This window comes from Mobula hypostoma, chromosome 2 (assembly GCF_963921235.1).
Source record: "Mobula hypostoma chromosome 2, sMobHyp1.1, whole genome shotgun sequence".
NCBI classification, from domain to species: Eukaryota; Metazoa; Chordata; class Chondrichthyes; order Myliobatiformes; family Myliobatidae; genus Mobula; species Mobula hypostoma.
In genome coordinates this window covers 136,217,689-136,237,299 of record NC_086098.1, presented here as the reverse complement: position 1 = coordinate 136,237,299, position 19,611 = coordinate 136,217,689, and positions in this window count along the sequence as shown.

The window sequence follows — 19,611 nt, the reverse complement described above, 5'->3', positions numbered from 1 at the left end:
AGGACGAGAACAGCAGGTACCTGGGAAATCCCCCTCCAAGTCACTCACCTTCCTGACTTGATTGCTGTTCCTTCATTGTCACTGGGTTAAAATCATGGAATTCCCTCCATGAGGTGTACCTACACCTCAGGGACTGCAGCGGTTCAAGAAGGCAGCTCATCACCCCCTTCTCAAGGGCAACTAGGGATGGGCAATAAATGCTGGCTTAGGTGGCGACACCCACGTCTCATAAATGAATAATAATAAAAAAACTTGGATGAATCCAATTTTGAACAATGTTCAGGAAGCCTGGCCCTATCCAAGCTAAATAGGTACTTTATGACAGTCTTCACCAAGGAAGAAAATATGACCTGAGTCTAAACATGGGAAGGTGTAGTGAGATATGGATGGATTAAAACTGACAAAGGGGAGGTGATGGAAAGGTCAACTGCTTTGGAGTGGATAAGCCATTGAGTCCAGATGAAATGAACCCCTGGCTGCTGAAGTGATGAACCTGCGGTGGCTCTTGCCATAATCTTCCAACCAGCTGTGATATGGGAGCAGTGCTTGAGCACTGGAGGACTGAAAGCGTTGTATCAATGTGTGCAGCAAGAATTCTCAAAAATACATCCAAAAAACTTGAAAGCTGAAATAAAAGTGGAAAATGATGGAAAAACTTAGCTGATCAGACCATTGCTATGACTACAGCCCGCTCAGTGTAAGCTTGGTACTGAGGAAATCTCTGCAATCAATGATCAGGGACTGAATTAGTAGTGTTTTGGCCAAGCATAGATTGATTAGAGAGAACTGGTAAGGTTTATTAAAGGCAAACCGTATCTCAGTAATTTGACAAAGATTTTTTTGGTGAATGTTGTGAAGAGAAATGGAGTTTTTTGTGCACTTGTGTGGGTAAAGTACCATATTACAAGCTTGCTACCAAGATTGAAGCTCCTGGCATGTATAGGGCTCTAACAAGATGGATTGAAAATTAGCATATTGACAATGCAATATAATCATTAATGGACGTTTTATGGACTAGAGTACCGACCCCAAGGATCAGTATTTCTTTTCTTAATATTGAGTGTATGGGAGGTAATTTCCAAATTGGCGGATGATACACATCTTAGAAGTGTAATGAACTGTGAGGATGATAATAACAAGCTTCAAGAGGATATAAACAGGCTGGTAGAATGGGCGGACATGTGGCGGATGAAGTTTAATGCAGGAAAATGCAAAGTGCTACATTTTGTCAGGATGAAGGAAGGAACATGATACATACTACAGGGCAAGATTCTAAAAAGGGTTTCAGAAATAGGGACTGAAGGTACATGCCCATCGATCAGTCAGGCAGGTTGTGGTTAACAAAGTTAATGGGATCCTGGGTTTTATAAATAGAGACGTTGTGTACAAGAGCGAGGAACTCATGACAAGTCTTAATTAAGCACTGTGTCACCCACAGTTGGAGTAATGTATCCAGTTCTAGTGCTGTGCTTTGCAGAAAAATGTGAAGGTGTTCGAGAGGGTGCAGAAGAGATTTACTGGAATAATTTCCATGATGGGGAATGCTAGTTACATGGATAATTAGGGTTGTTCTCCTTGGACGGAATTTGAGAGGGATCTAATATAGGTATTTCAAAGCTTGAAGGATCCAGAGTGAGCAGAGGGAGTAACAGTTCTACTGAGGTTCAAGGAGCAGAGGACATAGAATAAAGGTGCTTGGTAAAAGAACAAAACAAAACAATGAACGATTAGAGTCCGCAATGCACTGCTAGCATTAGAAGTTGAAACTGGTAGTACTTAAAAATGAATGGAAGGGAACAAAATAAAGGGAATTTAACAGGGAAGGTAGCAAAGTTTAAAGTTCATTTGTTATCAAAATATGTATACATTATACATCCTTATATCTGCCTCTTTATGGGCAGCCACTAAACAAGAAACCCAAAGATAACCCATAAAAAAAATCTGACAAACACCCAATGTGCAGAGAGAGAGAGAAATAAGCAAGTTGCATTCAGAACAAAAGTGAGTCCTGAGACATGAAGCCTGGAGCAGCCGAAGCAGGCCACAGCCTCAGCCTCAGTTCATCACACAGTGGAGCAAAATGTCGCAGAGCTCAAGAGCAGCCAGAGCAGGCCCACGGCCCCTGCTCAGTGTAGCGATAAGTGGAGCAATGAGCAGAACCAGCTTGACCCTTACCTCTGGTCCCAACACCCTGCCTTTTCAATCCACCTGGCCCGGCGTTTAAATCGTCCAAACAGCAGGACTATTCAGATAGCTCTTATCTCGAGCTAGCACTATTTGATGGGCTGAACAGCCTTCTTCCATGTTGTAACCAGTCTGTAATTAGATAAGAAAACATTGGTACAGAGAAGAAAGGTTGAATGATTCAAAATCAGGGATCACCCTTACATAACAACGAGTGAGCGTTCTGTAGAATTGGCAAATAAACACAGGGCTGGTGAGGTGATATGGTGGAAGCCCAGTGGCTGTCAATGGAGAGTGGCCATATTCAGGTTCCGATATTCAGATGCCCAGTGGAGTTGGCATTTTGCAGAGCTGAAAGCTTCACCTGGCAGCAGCAGTGGAGATGTGTTGATAATCTAAAGGAGCCAGAATGGATGGCTGGTTCGGCAGATTCAAATTGAGAGGGACATGACTTTTTTGAAAAGCCATACATCTCACCCAGCTCTTGAGGTCCTTGCTGAGTTGTTTAAGTCTTCTGATTTCCTGGTAAGATGTTGAATGTTGGATTGGCTTTGGTCTTAGGAAGAGGAGCACAGGAGAAGCTGGTTCGTTCCTCGAAGCTACAATAGAAAGTGTTGCCTGGATGTCAGGTTCTCCGGCTCAGCCTTATTCTCTCACTGGATGTAACACACTGTGCACCATCAGGGCCCCCGTGAGATCGAAGGGGCTATGCACTAACTTGGTGAACCTTTTGTGTCAGCACTTGGCTGCCTATTTGGAAGATTTCCAGCCAATGGATGTGGCTGTGGGATTTGTGATATTGGGTAAGAGTGCTGTGTAATCAGCTGCTCACTTGTATACTGTAGGAATGTACAGGGTAGAACATTCTGCTCTTGGGCAGAATCTGTAGAGAAGGTCACTGCAAGAAATGGCGCTTGGCAAAATAGAACATCTTTGCTTATTAGTTTAAATGACTGGTGATCTTCCTGAATCTTAGGGTGGGGGGGTGCACCTAGACAGTGGCTGTAATTCCACAAGGAAAGGGGTAGTTTGTGCCCCTTCATGACTTTCTGTCCTCTCTCTCTGCTCATTTCCTTAGCAATGAAGGAAAACTTAAGCTTGTAGTCTTTACAAAAGTCAGAGCCTCATTCGGGAAGGTTTCTGAGCTGTCAGGGGGGTGTCTGACAATGAAAGTGTTCTGGTTTCATTATGATTGGTGGCACTTAGGGATATGAAGCAATAACTGTGAGTGATGTCCTGGCTCATTCCTCCTTCTCTGCTGACACTGATTGTTTGCCTGACTTTGGTTTTATGAAGACTAAGGAGACGCACCAGCAATGTTTTTGATGACCTGAGCTGAGAGGGAATATCAGTGTCAGCAAGAAACAATGGACACAAGAAAATAAAACTCAATCAAGCCATCTCTCCCAACTGAGTCCTGACAGTTATTGAACAGTAATTGCTGAAGTTAATTTCTTTCTAAGCTAGTGAATGCACTGCCTTAAGAAGAAACAGAGACCACTGTGTAGAAGGAAGAGCCTGCAGTTCATGACATTCCTTATATCATGTAATTGGAGTCATAGAGTAATACAACATAGCAACAGGCCCTTCAGCCCAACTCACTCATGCTAACCATGGTATCAACCAAGTTGGTTAACACAACGACTGACAGTGCAGGTGACCGGGGTTCAATTTCCACTGCTGCCTGAAAGGAGTTTGTACATTCTCCCCGTGACCACGTAGACTTCCTCCGGGTGCTCAGGTTTCCTCCCACAGTCCAAGGGGGTTGCTGGGCAGTGTGGCTTGAAGAAATGAAAGGCTCCGTTCCACACTGCAACCCAATAAATAAACAAACAAACAAACAAATAAATATCAGGGTTCAGGTTTAATATCACCGACATATGTCATGTGGCAGGAGTACAATGCAAAATAATAGAAAGAAAGCCATATATTACAGTAATTTTATATATATATAAGGGAGTTGAATTAAACAAGTAGTGACAGACCTTAGATGTAGTTGTGGTTCTCAGCTGTAGCAGACTGAAATGGGAGTATTTGATGGTTTCCATCGGAACTGCTCGCACGAGTCGCCTTCGTAATGGCGCCCAGGAAGTAGCCCACACATTTGACACGTATCTTTTGAATATTGTTTCTGCATTGTACCTGCCTCAGACACTTTCCCTGGCAGCTCGTTGCACATACTGTATGCACCATTCCTCGTGTGAAGCAGTTGCCCTTCAGGTCCCTTCAAACCCTTCCCCTCTCTAGTTGTAGTTCCCCCTCCCTGGGAAAAAGGGTAGGTGAGTTCACCTCTGTACAAGGCTTTGGAGAGACTGCACCAAGTACTGTGAAGTACTGTGTAGCTTTATTCACCTTGCCAAACGAAGCATGTCCTTGCCACAGAGGAGGTGTCATGAACATTCACTGGACTGGTTCCAAGATTGACAACGTGACTAAGTAACTAAGTTTAGTGCTATGGATTGAGCTTTGAGTTGGTTGGTTGAGTGCTGCCAACAGCTCTGGGAGAATTCCTTTACCCTTCAACATAACATTGGTTTAGGGCTATACTGGTGTATTATTGTCAGAGGTATCAAAATGCAGTCAAAAGCTTTTGTTTTGTATGCCATCCGGACATTTCATGCTATTCATCATCACACTAAAGTAGTAAAAAAAAAATGCAAAATAGAGTGCGGCAGATACAGAGAGAGTGCAGTGCAGGTGGACAAATAAAGTGCGAGGGCCATGATGAGGCCAACTGTGAGTTCATGAGTTCACTTTTTAGAATATGAGAGAACTGTTCAAAAGTCTGATACCAGTCGGTCTGAAGCTGTCCTTCAGTTTTCAGTTCCTTTACAGCCACCTAAGAGGTCAAATAAGATCTCACCTCTAACAATGCAACACTGCAACTTTAAGTTTCTGAGGCTTGGTTTGAACCCATAATCTTCAAGCAGTATGGAGCCCTCCCAGAGTCAAATATCTTAGGGCCATTCAACCAAGGCATCTCCTATTTTTCAATGAGGTGTGTTTTTCAGGAACAGATTGAACAGTGGGGAGTTTCAACTGGAACCCAACTGAAAGGACCAGGGATTATTTCAGAGTTGTGATGGGGTATCCATGAGGCACAATCTCAGGTGCAAATTCCATTAATGGCAACTGGCCTCCATCCACCCCATTGGTCCGAGCCTTTTGTGCACCTTACATTCCATGTCTATTCATTGTAGAGGCTGCATGATTTTCACTAAACTCATTACAAAGACAATGAGGATCTCGAGCACAGACTGAGACTTGTCCTTCCAGTTAGCCCCTTCATATGAGAGTTGAACAGGTGCTGGTGCAGATGAGTGGCCAGTGAGTGTGAGTATGCATTGAATGGGACGGGGGTCTCCGCCAACAGCTTGCAACCGACATAGCCTCTCTCCCAAGACCTTTCACTAAATCTGACTTTGGGTGCATAAGTATGCAGTGGTCTGTTGTCAGGGAACCACAGCAGCAGATGATGCAAGGGAAACAGATTGAGTGCTTCAACCAGGAGATTTAGGGAATGATATGAGGAAGAAGTTGTTTATGAAGGTGGTGGAAGTGGAGATACAGTAAACAATAATTTCCAAAGGATATTAGAGGGTTTATGGGGATAGAGCAGGAGAATGGACTAATGGATTGTCTTGCCAGCTTGGACTCAGTGAGGTGAATGATGGAACAATAGAAATTTATGGTACAAGGAAGGCCATTCAACTCATTGTGTCCATGCCATCAAAAATGGAGCTGCTCATTCTACTCACGCTCGTTTCCCCATCTCTCTCCCTCTTTGGTAGGTCACAGCATTTTAAGTCCTTATCGATATGTTTCCACTGAAAGAAAACTGGGAGCTTCCATATCTTGATCCATCTGAGCATTGAGAAACAAGTGAAAAAGAAGCTAATGGCTCGTACTGAAAACTCAGCACCCAAGGGGTCTTTAACATGTAGGCTGAAGTTGAATTATAATGTACATTTAAACTTGGAGAAAGAGCATGTCACTCAAAATAATCAATATGTCACTCGCTCCAATAAGTGAAGCAGCTTGTCAACAACTGTGACGTCCCAGCACCACTCCCTGTGATAGCTCCCCGTCATTCCCTCCCATGCCAAATATTACCTGCCTATCTCTGCTGTCTGCTTTCTGTCTGTTAATTAGCCCAATATCCATTCCAGTACGTTACTCAATAATACCACCCTGGAGCCTTACTGAAGTCAGCATTAAGTTAGCTCCAGCAACAATCTGCAGGAGGAAATCAATAGGTCGAGCAGGATCTGTGTGGGGTGGTGGGGGGGGGAGTTGTCAACATTTTGATTCAAAGTCCTGTAAGGGGACCTTCTTCCTCATCTGCAGAAGCTCCATGAATTCACAGTTGCTGCGTGACCAGCTGAGCTCTTCCAGCAGATCATTTGCTGATCAAGGTTCCAGCACCTGCAATCTCTTGTGACACTACAGTAACTGATTTGTTCTTATCTGGTGTGCTAATTACAATCTTAAAAAGACTCCGACAGCGTAGCTAAACAAAATTTCCCTTTTGTAAAAGAATTTGACTTCATTGCACACCAATATCCTTTTCTAAATTCTCTGATACCACTTCCTATAGACACTGGTATCCTGCCTGGCCTCAGCATGGGATTACAAAAGGCTGCTCAGATTGTATGGGGGGGGGGGAAGTTTTTCATAAATATTATATTGACAAAAAATGGTCTTATTAGGAAAAAACTAGGAGGCCTTTCGTTATTCCTCAATGTGAATATCAGGTTGGTTTCTTACTGAGGGTCACCCCATTAACCAATTGTTTATTTTGTTCTGAAGCACTGCATGGTCTCTACAGCTGATTTATAGGTGATAACATCAAATGGTCAGTTCTTTTCTGATGAAGAGGAACCAGTAAGATGTCAGAAGAAGCAAAGTTAGATTAACAAATGCTCCTTCTCAAAGGAAAGGGAGTCTTGACTCATTCCAACGCCCTGAACACCCATCTCTGAAGGGTGGTGACATGAATGCACGGCCAGCCATTTCACAACAATTGAGTAAACTGTTTCTCATCTATTAGTCAGGACACCAGGAATAATAGACATCTCCTTTGACATAATGCCTAGTTAAGGCAGGCCATTGTTGAGGTTCTTGATGTCAATGGCAAGTTAAGATAGAGTAGAGATCTTGACTGGCTGTGGAATGGAGTCTTTGAGGAAATGTGTGGATCATCAGTCTGGAAGCCATTGAGAAAGAAATATTGAGAAAGGAACAGAGAAACATTTACCAGAGCATGAGGTCTTTCAGCCAATCTTATTTGTGTTAGAGGATAATGGACTACTGAATTTACCCCGGAAGTGGGCCTGTTGCCCTGTATTCTTTCAGTACACATCCAAATGCTGTTTAAGTGCAATGCCCCCTCACCTTTTCTCCAAACCGCATCCTTGCTCTGGGGTGAAGTCTTTTCTGTCTCCTCTTTGTACCTTCCTTCAATCGCTTTTTTTGTTCCTCTGTTAAGTGATATCAGTCTCTTCTAATCAATCTATCTGGGCCCTGCATAATATTATAACTTGATATAAAAATGTCAAACTGCACAGTCTGGCGTCCTGTGATGGCAGTCCTAATCTGTCTGAAGTACAAGAAAGCAAAATATTTTTATAGAAGCAGAGATTGAATCTCTTTGCTTCAATGACTTCCTGAGGGTGATTTATGAAGTGTGTTGAAATAAATACAAAGAATGCTCACTGCGTATTCATGCAGTAAGAAGGTAGTGGGGCTTCAGACTCTGAGAGTAAAACGTAATACTTAATCTGGAGATAAAGGAGTGTGTTTGCTTTTCCAGCACTTTGGTGTCACTAGATACATATTCCCTTCTCTCCACTGTTTGTCATTCCAAAGGGAATGCTTCTTCCAAATCCACTCTTTCATTTCCACCACTATCCACTCCCCATGGGGCAGCAAGTTAGGGTAACGATTAGCGTATAATGCTTTACAGCACCCGCGACCTGGGTTCGTTTCGTGCTGCTGTCTATAAGGAGTTTGCTTGTTCTCTCTGTGACCTCGTGGGTTCCTCCGGGTGCTCTGGTTTCCTTACACAATACAAAAAAACGTACAGGTTAGTTGGTTAATTGATCACAAGGATATAATTAGGTGGTGTGGCTCTGTTGGTAAGAGATGGAATTACAGCTTTAGAAAGAGGTGACATACAGTCAGAGAATGTTGAATCTTTGTGGGTGGGGTTAAGAAATTACAAGGGTAAAAAAAAAATTATGGGAATCATACATAGGCCACCAAATAGTAGTTAAGATGTGGGGTGGAGATTGCAAAGGGAGTTGGAAAAGGCATGTAAAAAGGGTAACGACACAGTTGTAATGGGAGATTTCAATATGCAAGAGGATTGGGAAAGTAGCATTGGTGATAGATCACAAGAGAGGGAATTTGTTGAATGCCTGCGAGATGGGTTTTTAGAGCAGCTTGTGCTTGAGCCTTCTTGGGGAGAGGCTATCTCAGGTTGGGTGTTGCAATAATAATCCAGATCTTATTAGGGATCTTAATGTAAAGGAACCCTTAGGAGGCAGTGGTCATAATATGATTGAATTCGTACTGCAATTTGAGAGGGAGAAGCATAAGTCACACGTAACAGTATCTTAGTGGAATAAAGGGAATTACAGAGGCATGAGAGAGGAGCTTGCCCAGGTGGATTGGGGGAGGATACTGGTGGGGATGACAGCAGAGCAGAGATGGCTGATGTTTCTGGGAATAGTTCACAAGGCGCAGGATGGATACTGTATATCCCTCAGAAGAAGTTCTCAAATGACTGAGGTAGGCAACCATGGCCGACAAGAGAAGTTAAGGACTGCATAAAAGGCAAGGAAAGGGTATATAAAGTAGCAAAAGTGAGTGGGAAGTTGGATGATTGGGAAGCATTTAAAATCTAACAAAAAGCAACTAAAAAAAGCTTTAAGAAGGGAAAAGATGAAATATGAGGGCAGACTAGCCAACAATATAAAGCAGGACACCAAAAGTCTTTTTTTCAGTTATATAAAGAGTAAAAGGGAGTTGATATTGGATCACTGGAAAATAATACTGGTGAGGTAGTAATAGGGGACAAAGAAATGGCAGATGAATTTAATGGGTACTTTGCATCAGTCTTCACTGTGGAAGACGCTAGCAGTGTGCCAGAGATCCATGAATGTCAGGGAGCAGGAGTGAGTGCCATTGCTATAACAAAGGAAAAATTGCAAGGTAAACTCAAAGGTCTTAAGGTGGATAAATCACCTGGACCAGATGGACTACATCCCAGAGTCCTGAGAGAGTTGCTGAAGAGATTAAGGATTCATTGGTCATGATCTTTCAAGGATCACTTGATTCTGGCATGGTTCTAGAGGACTGGAAGATTGCAAATGTCAATCCAGTCTTTAAGAAGGGAGGAAGGCAAAAGAAGGAAATAATAGGCCAGTTAGCCTAACCTCAGTGTTTGGGAAAGTGTTGGAGTCTATTATTAAGGATGAGGTTTTGAGGTACTTGGAGACTAATGATAAAATAAGTCAAAGTTAGCATGGTTTCTGTAAAGGGAGATCTTACCTGACAAATCTGTTAGAGCTTTTTGAGGAAGTAACAAGCAGTATGGACAAAGGAGAGGCAGTGGATGTCGTTTACCTGGATTTTCAGAAGGCATTTGATAAGGTGCCATAGTGAATATTATTTACTCATATTTTCCATTTGATAAGGGAGGCAGAATGGCTGACAGGCAGGAAGCAGCGAGTGGGAATAAAAGGGCCTTTTCTGGTTGGCTGCCGGTGCCTAGTGGTGTTCCTCAGGGGACAGTTTGGGCCGCTATTTTTCACACTGTTTGTCATTTATTTAGATAATGGAATTCATGGCTTTGTGGCAGTTTGCAGATGATACAAAGATAGGTGGAGGGGTAGGTAGTGCTGAGGAAGCAATGCAATTGTGTCAGGATTTAGACAAATTGGGAGAATGGGCAAAAAAGTGGCAGATGGAATACAGTGTTGGGAAATGTATGATAATGCATTTTGGTAAAGGGAATAACAGTGCAGACTATTATCTAAATGGGGAGAAGGTTCAAACATCAGAGGTGCAGAGGGACTTAGGGGTCCTTGTGCAAGACTCCCAAAAGTTTAATTTACAGGTTGAGTCTGTGGTAAAGAAGGCAAATGCAATGTTGGTATTTATTTCAAGGGGAACAGAATATAAAAGCGAGGAGATAATGCTGACACTAGTCAGGCCGCACTTGGAATATTGTCAACAGTTTTGGGCCCCATATCTCAGAAAGGATGTTTTATCATTGGAGTGAGTCTCGAGGAATTTCTTGAGGATGATTCCGCGAATGAAGGGATTAACATATGAGGAGCTTTGGGCCTGTACTCACTGGAATTTAGAAGAATGCGTGGGGATCTCATTGAAACCTACCGAATGTTGAAAGAACTTGATAGGGTGGATGTGAAGATGGTGTTTCCTATGGTGGGGGTATCCAGAACTAGAGGGCACAGTCTCAATATTGAGGTGTGACCCTTTAGAACAGAGGTAAGGAGAACTTTTTTTAGTCAACGAGTAGTGAATCTGCCACAGACTGTGGTGGAGACCAAGTCCATGGGTATACTTGAGGTGGAAGCTGATCGTTTCCTGATAGGATATGGCGAGAAGGCAGGTATGTGGGGTTGAATGGGATCCAGAGTCAGCCATGATGGAATGGTGGACCAGACTCGATGGGCTGAATGGCCTAATTCTGCTCCTATGTTTTATGGTTTTCTGGTCTTATTTCTCTTAACCTCCTCAGTTTCCACATCGCAGAGGATCATTCTGAGTATAGCAGCAACTCACTGGCAATCCTTCTGATTCTGCATGTGGACCATGGTCATCAACGCAGGGGGAAGTCACTGAGTGTTCCTCCTGCATTAGGAGACTGGTTTGCAGGTCAACTTCAATGTAAATTTATTGTCGAAGTACATATATGATCCTCAGATTCACTTTCAATAAATCCGCAATAGAACTTTTGGTTAAAGATTGTGCTACCGAAGATGTACAACAGCTTGCTGGTATATCATAAGGCAAGAGGTTCGATTGAAAGCCTTACCTATAACATCTTTCACGAAGCAGATTGTGGTGAGTTATCCCCGCAGACAGTGAGGAGGCAGGCCGAGGTGAGGCTGGTTCGAGGGATGGGCCACACTGGGGCATGGCGAAACGCAATGTGTTGGAGCCACAGACGGAAACGGAGTTCATATCGATGCCAGAGATGGAGCGAGCGATTTGGAGAGTGGTCGATGCGGAGGAGTTTTGACGCCCGTCTGCCTCACCCAGGTGCGAGGTTCGATTGCTCCAACCACTGAGCCCATGTGGTGAGATCAAGAACAGCTTCAGGTGGGGAGGCCCAGGCATGTCGGGGCACCTGGATCCGGGCCTTGCAACGTGGCACTACTTGGTGCTTGGACAATTTAAACGCCGGCACAGATATATTGGAAGCCTGAGTGTCGGGTAAGGGGGCGAGGGTCGGGCTGATTTCATCCACTCTTCCACGAATGTTTATTTCTTTCTCTGTGGCACCGAGGCTATGAACTGATCCGGCTGCTGTGTGTTCCTGCCACACTGGTGTGAAAACTGGAGACTGAGGCTTGACTTGGGCCTACTCCAGCCGCTCTGGGACTCAGCTTGGTTTGGGATACAGTTGGCTTGCTTCTGTTGTTTGCATGATGTATGCTTTTTGTCTCCCTTTCTCTTTGCAGTGGATTTTGATCTTTTTGACTGCTTGTAAGCAGACAAATTTCGAGGTGTATAATCTATACATTCTTTGATAATAAATGCTTCAGGTCTTGAACAATAACAAAACTGTACCACTTGGACATTCAACCAGTGTGTAAAAGACAGCAAACTGTGCAATACAAAGAGAAAGAAGTAACAATATTAAATAAATAAGCAATGAATATTGAGAACATGAGATGAAGAGTCCCTGAAAATGAGTCCATGGGTTGTGAGAACATCTCAATGAAGGGGCAAGTGAAGTTGAGTGAAGTTGTCCCCTTTGGTTCAAGAGCCTGATGGTTGAGGGGTAATAACTGTTCCTGAACCTGATGGTGTGAGTCCTGAGGCTCCTGTACCATCTTCCTGATGGCAGCAGTGAGAAGGGAGCAGGACACCTCCACTCATCCATAGACCTGTCACTTTAGTTCTCCATCCCACTGTCACTCCAGCTTCTATCTGTAGCCCCTAAACATTGTCCCTAAAAAGTTTACGATTTAGCATCAGTTAATCAGCCAATCCGCCCCTGTTCCTCAGATTTCCGGCTCTGATTTTTCTACAGTAATAAACAGTCTTCTGCAGAAAATCAGAGGGTTGAGCAGCAACTGTTGGAGAGGGTGGCGGGGAAGCAATCATCAACGTTTTGGATCAAAGCGCTGCATTCCGACCAAGTGTCTCCACTGGATTTTCCCTCTTCTGATATTGAAAGGTACATTTATCCCCTCCAGGTTACCGCTGTCCCAGACAAGCTGCCCTCTTTCAGACAGCACCTCCTCCATTTGCTTCATGTTTTGCTATGACGGTGACGGAGACTACAGGCTCATTGGGTCTCTGCCATCTCGGAGCACTTTCATCCATCTAGACAGTACAGTAGTGTAGTGCTCTTACAGCACCAGTGACCAGGGAGTTCAAGTCCTGCCACTGTCTGGAAGGAGTTTGGCCTTTCCCCCCGTGACCTCCAGGTGCTCTGGTTTCCACCTACAGTCCAAAGACGTACGGGGTTAATAGGTTAATTGTTGCCTGGATTGGGGGCGTACCTTATGAGAGTAGGTTGAGTGAACTTGGCCTTTTCTCTTTGGAGCAACGGAGGATGAGAGGTGACCTGATAGAGGTGTAAAAGATAATGAGAGCCATTGATTGTGTGGATAGTCAGAGGTTTTTTCCCAGGGCTGAGATGGCTAACATGAGGGGGCACAGTTTTAAGGTGCTTGGAAATAGGTACCGAGGGGATGTCAGGGGTAAGTTTTTCACACAGAGAGTGGTGTGTGCGTGGACTGAACTGCTGGCGGCGGTGGTGGAAGTGGATACAATAGTGTCTTTTAAGAGCCTCTTGGGTAGGTACATGGAGCTTAGAAAAACAGAGGGCTATGAGGTAGGGAAATTCTAGGCAGTTTCTAGAGTAGGTTACATGGTCGGCACAACATTGTGGGCTGAAGGGCCTGTAATGTGCTGTAGATTTCTATGTTCTATGTTGGTATAATCGGGTAATGGGGGCTCGTTGGGCCAGAGGTACCTGTTACTATGCTATATATTTAAATAAAAATAAGCAGAATCCAATCCTTCAGCTGCCCTCACCTATTTTCCTTGTAACCCGGTTTTTCACAAGTGCTCACTAACCTCCTGGTATTTCTCTTCCCACCTACTTACACAGTACAGTCAATGTTTCGGGCCAAAACCCTTCGACCGTTCAATCAGTTTCCCTCCGGATCAATAAAGTATGACTATAACTAATGACTATGTATATTTTTCCACAGATGCTGCCTGGCCTGCGGAGTTCCTCCAGCATTTTGTATGTGTCACTCAGATTTCCAGCATCTGCAGATTTTCTCTTGATTCAGGCTTGAACCCCGGTCACTGGAACTATGAAGGAACAGAACCACTTGCTCCATCACCATGGCGTGCTGTCGTTCAATCTCTCCCGGACAAAGGCCTTTAGTCTCCTCAGCCTCACCCCCTGTCTCTGCAACCTAAACCTTGCTTCACTCCTAAATGTTTCTAGTTCTGGTGGAAGGTCTGTTGCCCACTCTACAGGATCTGCCTGACCAGCTGAAGCATTACAACATTTTCTGCTTTCAGTTTCATGAGCAGAAACAAAATGTGCTGCTGACACCACAATTGTAGGCCGCATCTCGGGTAATGATGAGTTTGAGTACAGAGAGGAAATTAAGAACCTGGTGGCATGGTGCGAAGACAATAACCTATCCCTCAATGTCAGCAAGACGAACAAAATGGTTGTTGACTTCAGAAGGAGTAGCGGACTGCACGACCCAATTTACATCGGTGGTGCGCAAGTGGAACAGGTCAAAGGATTTAAGTTCCTCGGGGTCAATATCACAAATGACCTGACTTGGTCCAACCAAGCAGAGTCCACTGCCAAGAAGGCCCACCAGCGCCTTTACTTCCTGAGAAAGCTAAAGAAGTTTGGCCTGTCCCCTAAAACCCTCACTAATGTTTATAGATGCACCGTAGAAAGCATTTTTCTAGGGTGCATCACAACCTGGTACGGAAGTTGTCTTGTCCGAGACCGGAAGACGCTGCAGAAGATCGTGAACACAGCCCAGCACATCACACAAACCAATCTTCCGTCCTTGGACTCACTTTACACTGCACGCTGTCGGAGCAGTGCTGCCAGGATAATCAAGGACACGACCCACCCAGCCAGCACACTTTTCATCCCTCTTCCCTCCGGGAGAAGGCTCAGGAGCTTGAAGACTCGTATGGCCAGATTTGGGAACAACTTCTTTCCAAGACTGTGATAAGACTGCTAAATGGATCCTGACCTGGTTCTGGGCCGTACCCTCCAAATATCCAGACCTGCCTCTCGGTTTTTTTTGCACTACCTTACTTTCCATTTTCTATTTTCTATTTATGGTTTATAATTTAAAATTTTAATATTTACTATCAATTTGTACTCCGGGGAGCACGAAGAGCAGAATCAAATATCGCTGTGATGATTGTATGCTCTAGTATCAATTGTTTGGCGACAGTAAAGTACGTTTGTATAAAGTAATAAAGTAATAAAATTTAGAGCAGGAGTAGGTCATTCTGCCTCTCAAGCCTGCCCTGATATTCAATATGATCATCACTGATCCACCCCAGGCCTCAACTATGTCTCTGTGCCAAATTCCTATTGCCCACAACTCCCAGTCTCTCAGGCATTTGTCTGCCTCCACTCAGTGATCAAGCCTCCACAATCCTCTGGGTTAGGGAATTCCAGAAATTCACTACCCTCTGCAAGCACCGTGGTCTTAACTAACTGCTCACATATCTTGAAGCTGTATCTACTTGTTCAAGATTCTTCCCCCATTTAAAAACATCTCAACCTCTATCCTGTGATGCCCCTTTAGGATCTTCTATGGTTCAACACAATCAATCCTAACTCCAAGGAATATGGACCCAGTCTGTTGAGCCTCTCTTGATAGGACAATTTTTGTCATCCAGGAATTTATCTGATATTCTTATTTGGCCGCTCCGATGCTACTAGAGCAAAATAGGAAGGAGCTGGAGAAGCTCTTCAGGGCAGATGGCTTCTGTGGCGGGAAAGTTTATATTTTGTAACTTCAAAACATTACACTAACTCAAAAGAAAATGAGAGAGCCAGGAATATGAATCTAATTTTGTCTTTTATTTTTAAACGAGGAGCGCGTATCATGTGGTAGTGTGATGCTGTCTGGAATTCACGTATTTTTACATAGAACCATAATGAACAAAGAATGCTTTAGCAAACAATATATTTACAAGTTTACTCAATTACCGAAATATGAAAGACACAAAAGGAAACGGACAGTCAATGTCATTTAAAGTTAAATTGGATAGGTATATGGACAGGAAAGGAATGGAGGGTTATGGGCTGAGTGCAGGTCAGTGGGACTAGGTGAGAGTAAGAGTTCTGCACGGAATAGAAGGGCCAAGATGGCCTGCTTCCATGCTGTAATTGTTATATGGTTGTATGGATTGAGAACATCAACCCTTTATTTCCCTCTGTAGATGCTGCTTGACTGGCTGAGTTCCTCCAGATCCTTTGCGTGTTTCTCCACATTCCAACATCTGCAGTCTCTTGCGTTTCACATGCCCCTTCTGAGGTAAGGATACACAGTATTCTAGCTGTGGCCCTGCCCGCACCTTTCACAGAGCTTCCCATTTTCTAAACTCCAATAGCTTTGTAGGAAGCTGCTTGCCTTCTTGTAGCAGCTGCCTGCTAACGTCTTGTGATTTCAGCTTTGATACGGCATACAGATACGGTAACTCCGGGCTCTTCAGGCATCATGCGGCAAGATCAAATGGTGAAGGCTATTGGTTTCAGGCTGATGATGATAAAATATTAAAGCGTCTTTTTAACCTGACCTCGATCTACTTGAACCTTTCCTGAACCCAGTGAGAGACCCTCTTCACAGCTTGTCTCGAATTCACCAAGCCAGAGCTTTACAAAGGATGAGAAATGTCACAGAAATGCAGAACCAAGCACATCAGTCACCAGCGTAGCAGGTCAAAAGGAGGCAAATTCACATGGAACACGATTTTTTTTTTCCAAAGATGGAGTTTATTCCTAATAAAAATATATACAAAAGAAAGAGTGCAAAAATAAACATTTACATTCATGGTTATCATATCCAGCAGTGTAAATTCTAAAAGTAACACAAACATAGTACTACTGCTCTCCAATTCTACCTCTAAGTGTGGTAGCGAAGGGACCCTAGGCTGTGGTCCGTCTCTGTAGAGCCTTAGTATTGGTTACCCTGAGTTTCAGTGCACTCCTCAGCATTCAGTCTTGCAGCTTGGACTGCAGTCCTCCCCCACAGAGAGTTAGCACTGGCTGTGAAGAGCCCTCAGCATGCAGTCCTGCAGCCTGGACTGAGTCTGTCTGTAGCATTCCCTTACAGGCATCTCACTGTGCTGGAAGACCTACAGGTTTCTGGCAAACTGAAGGCTGCCCTTCACCGAGCTGCTGGTGAACTTCCAGCGGCACTTTGTGTGTGTGTGTGTGTGTGTGTGTGTGTGTGTGTGTGTGTGTGCGCGCGCGCACGTGCCTGAGAACAGCCCCTAGATCGGAGAGTCCTTGACACACAGCTGCTGGGGATGATTTGCAGACTCTTGCATCTTTCTCCATACCCTCTGCACAGAGGTGGGTGACTGTCTCCTCCCCACCGCAGTGTGCTTTGAGGGGTGATACATCACCTGTAGAGGACATCTCTGACAGGTTGGGGCACCTCTCACTATCAGACAAACAACGTTTTGGTGCTTGTTGGTCAGATCTGGAGCTGAGGTGGTCCGCCAGTGGTCTGGACCTTTAGCTCAGAGAACAAATGCACAGAATCTATATAGTCTCTGTTACACAATATCTACAATACTTTCCACTGAAGACTGCCTGATGGACTTGTGCTCAAAGGTGTTGACTTGGAAGAACTCTTCCACAAGGGACAGGTAGTGAGTCAATGTCCAGCTGACTGGGGCACTGTGTGGCAACAGGGCCAGACCGATCCTCCACAACACCAGGGTCAGGTTGGACCTCGGCATGGTCGGGAACACCGCAGCGAAGCACAGGCAGACGCTATAGGGTTAATGGCAGAACCGTATTACCTCCTCCTTATTCGAAGTCTGCCACATGCAATCACTTCTCTGCGGGGGAAGAGCAAATGGTTTCGGACCTTGCTCAAAGCTGGTTTTAAAGCTGCAGGGTAGTGTGCAACCGTGGCAGGTGAAACATATGGAAATATGAGCAGGCACTTGATGCGGCTGAATCAGTCACGTTGGAGCTGAATGGAGTTTTAAAACTCATTGTTGATCGCTCCGCTGTAGATTAGTGAATGAAAGCACAAGACAAAAATAGGCCTTCCATTTAAAACAACTCCAGTGCAATTGTGGGCGTAGGGCGTAGCGAAAGACATGTGGGTGGAAATAAAATGCTTCCCCTGATAATTAGGGTGTAGACAATACACTGATGGGATTTAAAACTCATTCAGTACCTTTTGATAGCAAATGCCTGTGCAACCATGGATCGCAGAAGTGCCATGTGAACGTAATCCCAGTGTGTTTAGGCAAATGAATGGATTTGAGCTCTACGTGTAAAGGGAACCTGGAGTTAGTGTGGGTGTGGCACTGAGGTAAAGATCAGGCATGATCAAGCACTGATGAGGCCTCACTTGGAGTATTGTGAGCAGTTTTGGGCCCCTTATCTAAGAAAGGATGTGCTGACGTTGGAGAGGGTTCAAGAGAGGATCACAAAAAGGACCGTGGGTTTGAAAGGCTTGTCATATGAGGAGCGTTTTGATGGCTCTGGGACTGTACTCACTGGAATTCAGAAGAATGAGTGGTGACCTCAAAGGCTATGGCGAGAAGGCAGGTGTATGGGGTTGAGTGGGATCTGGGATCGGCCATGGTGGAGCAAGCTCGATGGGCCGAGTGGCCTGGTTGTGCTCCCATGTCTTATGGAGCTCATTGAGACCTATTGAATGTCGAAAGGCCTCAATACTGTGGCAGTGGAGAGGATGTTTCCTATGGTGGGGGAGTCAGAGACCAGAGGACACAGACTCAGGAAAATATGAGGAGGAATTTCTTCAGCCAGAGAGTGGTGAATCTGTGGAATTCATTGCCACATGATGTGGATGGCAAGATACTGGATATATTTAAGGCAGAGATTGATAGATTCTTGATTAGTCAGGGCATGAAGGGATATGGGGATACAGGGAGAAGGCAGGAGATTGGGACTAAGAGGGAAAATGGATCAGCCATGATGAAACGGCAGAGCAGACTCAACGAGCCTAATTCTGCTCCTATATCATATGGTCTTGTGATCTTCTTCAATGATGGAACAGATCTGAGAGGCTGAACGGCCTACTCCTGCATCTATTTCTTATGCTCTTGGACATACAGGGCATATCCAGCGCTCCCAGAGAGAAGAAGAAGAAAACAGGCTGAGCTAATATTATAGATGGACGACTGACAGAGCTCAAGAAATCAAGTCATGTGAAGTTGTATGGTTTGGTACTGAGTCCAGAAGGCAGGATTAAGCCCAGCTGGAAGACGAGCTACTGCTCCACGAGGTGGCATTGGGTCTCGGTGTGACAGTGCAGGAGACCGCACACTGATGGGTCAGAGTGGGAGTAGGATGCGGAATTGAAGTGGCAGGTAACGGGAAGCTCAAGATCACCCCAGCAGACTGAAAGCAAATGCTTTACAAAGTAATCATACAAATTGTGTTTGGTTTCTCCAAAGCAATGCTCGGTGCAGAGGCATAAGCCAAAGAAGGGGCTGTTGGTTGATAGCAACAGAAAAGTGGACAAGGAGTCATAAAGGGAACAGCCTCTGAAATATGCCGATATGGGAGGAGAGGGGAGGAACATCTGGTTGTTATGTCTCCTTGAAGGTGGTAGAAGTTGCAGAGATTGATTTGTTGAACATGGGGTGGAAGGTGAGGGCCAGGGGAAGTTTATCCTTGTTCTCTCCCAGATGAGAGCAGAGGCATGGGAAATAAATGGTGTGGTTGAGGGCTTTTGCTAACAATGATCAATACGAAGATGTGGTTCAGGAACAAGGAAGCTGTTTTAGAGGCACTTGTTCAGAAAGTCTTATCATTAGAGAAAATAAAACTGTCATGATGTGCGCAGGTAATATCGGAACCCAAGTGTGGAGGAAAGACAGACTCTGTTGTAGAGATGGCAACCGAAGTTTATTCATGAGAGTTCCAACAGAACATCGGTG